We start from the raw sequence: 4,467 nt of genomic DNA, 5'->3' as shown, positions 1-4,467 counted from the left end.
CAAGTAAGGTAAATACCTAAAGACTATCAAATGTCATATGAACAATTGCACACTGAAAACAGTCTTAATATTTTATTCTCTTCTTCAACTAGAAACCAGGACGCAAATACAGTATGCGACAGCAACTGCGACGACCAGCAGCATGTTATCATACACGTAACACAATAACAAAGCAAAAGCATTAGCAAAATGTTTATTTAAGTTATTTAACTTAAACTTCAAGTTAAATTAAGCAAACAATGGAAAAAATAAAGAAGTGACAGTTCCAGTGGTAGCGAGAGGAAGATTAGGCCTCTAAAAGCTGCATACAGCAATGGAAACTAACAGACAATGCAACACCACTACATACTAAGTTGCATACACAGCAGCTACTGTGGTCATAATAAAAACATAACAATATCAACAACAACAACAACAAACAAACGAAGCAGGCGCTTTAGAGCCATTTGTTAAAGGATCTTGAGGTAAATATTTAAAGTAGAAACAACAACAATCATTAAGGGCAGTTAGCAAAGGAAAAGAGTGCGTACATCACAACTGCTGCTCTAACAGCCCGCAACGAGAGTAATAACTATTCGAGGAATATCTACAAAACAACAGTAACCAGCGTACATGATAATATTAGTAAAAACAACAATAGTAAATGTAACTAAGCATAAGAGCATGTGTACAAAGGCAAAGATCAACGACAACAAACGATAACAACCAGGCAAACAACAAGGCAGCCAAACAAGCAAGGCAAAGATGCTTTAAAATGTACACACACTGCGTATACGTAATGTCGAATTCACGTGTGTGTTTTGTGCACCACCCGAAAAACATGTGTGCATATGGCCTGTCTGTATATTGTACATACATACCTACATATGTGTCCCTGTACCGTCATATGAACATAGATATATATGTATGCATAAAATGGTATGATAACATATATATATATATATTACAAAAACCGCAATTAGGTTAATGTCCCAACGGTGTTAACAAGCCCGATAACTCAAACAAAAGGCAGCTCAGCGAGCCAAAACTGAGATATGTTTGTTTTTTTTTATAAAAATAAAACTTAGAAGATAATAATTTCTATCGCATTTAAAAAAATTTGAATTCATAAAGCTTTGGAATGACAGTATTTAATAAAAGTAGAAATATGGCAGCGTCAATAATAAGCATTCTTCTCACCCAGCAGCTAAATTGAATCGAAAAAATACGAGTCGCTTAAACTTAAGTTTGGGTCGTAGATTACGGATCTATCTGCAGTGAATGAAAAAAGTAAGTGCGCAATAATACTCTTGGTAGTAAAATCTATTGGAAAATCGATTAAAATATCGATAAAATTATTGATGGCAAATTCGATAGAAAAATCGATTAAGATATCGATAATAAAATCGGTAAATAATCGATAACCAAGTCGATAAATAATCGATATCGATAACAAAACCAATAACAATATCGATACAATTTTTTTTAAAAAATATCGATTACAAAAACGATAACAAAATCGATAAAAATATCGCTACCAAATTCGATAAAAATATTAAGCGCAATGCATACAAAAAATCTGGTTCAATTAACATTGCGATGTCCTTGGGCAGGATGTTATACTCCACCTCTGCATTACACCAGGGTAGCACAAAACTGCTCCAAGGGATTACTTCATGGAATGGCAACATTGCCCAATACACATCGAGTAGGGATTAAGATGGTTAAAACATGAGCAATGATCAGTTAAAAATAAGCTGGTGTAGATACACGCGTAGTTTTAGTGGGTACGTTATGGCGTATGAGTTACATTTTTTTCTGCTCCCATTTCATACAAAAAATTATTGGACGTTTTGATTTGACCATTCACAAGCCAGACCTCAATCTATTGGGCTGCAAATTATGGCCCGTTCAAGAGGCCATGGCTTGCAGTACTCGACACCAAAATTGACATTGGGTTAAATGAATGTAAAACAAGTTTTGTCAAATGTTCACTTGCTTTCATTTGATTAGCCAAATACCCTACACCGAACCATTTGCTACATACTACGGGTACTTACTTACCTGCGGGTATAATCTGGTTAGAAATAATTTTGCTTTTCTAATTATAGTTAAACATTTTATCACATCTTTTTCTGTTATTATTATTGTGACGTAGCAAAATCAAAGGCCAACACAAATTTTCGGCAGAGATTTTGAGAGCTGATTGTTCTATATATTGGGAATCTGGCTTTCAAACTATTCATATGGCCTTAGCTTTCGAAATATTTATTTATTTATTTGTCTGGAAAATGTAACATTTCAAACAGACTATTTAGAGTAAAAAAAAAAAACTTGCTAAAGAAGAAAAATTGATAGCAGAGGCGTTTTAAAGCAAATTAAATACATTTAGAGCTCTGCGAATAGGAGCACTGTTGACATAATTACTTCTGACAGATTCTAAAGAAAAAATTTCATGATTCCTAAATATTCTTGGCGGGATACAAAATGTAATGCGTTCGAGTAAAGGAAACATATCGAAAACGAAGGTAAGAGAGAAAACAACCCCACTATTTTTAGCGATTTAAGGTGAGTGAGCACACATTTAGCAATGTACTTTTTTAGACTTTTGTAGTAGCATTGTGCAATCTTTTGAGCCGTATAAAAATAAAGCCTAAATGACGTAAATCAATGTATATTTTGAACAGTTCTTGATTTATTTAATTTTTATTCTAAAACGCTCGTCTGATCTAAGTTTAAAGATGCGGATATAAAAAGTTATTCCATATTTTTTTTAAATGTGGCGAATGCAACCTGTAATCCTTACCATCCTTACTTACTTTATAAATGCGAAAGTGAGTTTGTTTGTTTGTTATGCTTTACGCTTTAAATGCTCAACCGATTATCATGAAATTATGTCCACTGGTTTCATTTAGCCTAACTTAAAATATAGGATAGCTCATATCTCGATTATACAAGGAGGCGTGGCAAAAATGGAAATGGAATTTTTTATACTGCAGATCTCTGGAAGTATTTGTGGAGAGCAGTGGAACATGGTACGGAGATATATAAAATCAATACCAGAAAAATGGTAGTCATTGGAAAGGGGGGGCGCGGCACGCCAAATACAAACAGAGTTTTTCATACTGCATATCTCTGGCAGTATTTGTGGTGGGGTAGTAGTCAGAAGACGATGAAACAGGGCTAAAAAGATTGTAGATTGATAATATTTTGTTTAAAAAGTCGAATTCAATTAATTTTATAAATTAAGTGATTTACTACAATATTAGAAACACTGGAAATGGCTTCGAAAAGGCTTTATTTCCTCTTAACTACTTGTAGGAGGGTTGCTGCCTGATTTAAAATTCAAGTTCAACTTAAATATGGATCGCCGTAGTGTAGTGCTTAAAAGTGCGCACTACCATTCCTGGGATCGAGCCCAGTTTCCGATTAACATCAAAAACAAAAGAAAATAAATTTTAAGCGGCCACCTCTCGGCAGGCAACGGCAAATAGTTTTCAAACGTTTTTTACAGTAGTTTTACAAACTAGTTCTTGGAATATCAAATTTTTAGATTTTTTACAGTTAATTGGTTAAGTATAACTTTTCAAAATTTTCTCTTTGCAGTATTCTGGTTGTAGCCGAGTGGGTATAGACGCGTACTAACATACAGCAAGTCCCAGAATTTTTTCTCTATGCTCGCAGTATGAAAATAAAGTATATGTATCTACAATGTTTAAATTATTTCTGTCATACATAGGATAGAAACTTTCCCACTAAAATCTAGAGGACATAAGAGAACTAAGCACCAGTTACTGAACCATCCAAATCGACTAGCGAGAGATTTTCTTAGCCCGAGATATGAATGAAGACTAAAAAAAAGGTTTTTTCCGATATAATAAAATGATGCGCAATATAATATAATAAACTTGGATATCCGCAATATATCAATTACGGCTCAGGGACTCGTCCTTTCAGACCGACTACTCCGCATGAAATCCAATGTCCGTGCGGCTCGGAAACTGCTGCAATATATATATATATGTATGTATGTAAAAAAAAAATATTTCTAAGCATTGCCGCAGAAATTTTAAATTTAATGGTAGTTTGTAACATTTGAAAACTTGTTGTTAGTTTCAAATGAAAAGAGTTGGGCGCACACGCTGGCAAATAAAAGTTCATTCTATCCAAACTATATCGAAATGCACGCATTTTTGTCACAGATAAATGCAGAAATATTTACTGCATGAGTTGTTGTTACAAATGTTTGTCCACGATGCGCAGAATTTGTTCAAATGTTCAATTGTTTATAAAAAAATTATGGAAAAGCAAAAAAAAAAATATATATGTTTGTAAAGCAAATAATTTCATTGTATAGTTTAACGTTTTTAGAATCTGCGCCCAAAAAATGATTTCATTCGGGCACTTACTTTCAATAAAAAATAAAAATTTCCAAAACACTGCAAAATGTTTGAACTGTTGATAAAAAAAAAATATTTGGAATTTTGC

General features: G+C 33.5%; 1 long non-coding RNA gene across 1 annotated transcript in view; it reads left to right on the top strand.

The window, feature by feature from the left end:
* The window catches only part of LOC118737563, a 10,099-nt gene extending 8,788 nt beyond the window's left edge, over window positions 1–1,311 (top strand). The window contains exon 3 of the long non-coding RNA XR_004992826.1: window positions 93–1,311. This is a non-coding gene — a long non-coding RNA (uncharacterized LOC118737563). The remainder of the gene's footprint in view (window positions 1–92) is intronic.
* Window positions 1,312–4,467: the final 3,156 nt, after the last annotated feature.

Source organism: Rhagoletis pomonella, unplaced genomic scaffold (genome assembly GCF_013731165.1).
Source record: "Rhagoletis pomonella isolate Grant_MI unplaced genomic scaffold, Rhpom_1.0 Rhpom_scaffold_00004, whole genome shotgun sequence".
Taxonomy (NCBI): Eukaryota; Metazoa; Arthropoda; class Insecta; order Diptera; family Tephritidae; genus Rhagoletis; species Rhagoletis pomonella.
The sequence above is the reverse complement of the archived record's forward strand: the minus strand, read 5'-3'. Positions and strand labels throughout refer to the sequence as shown.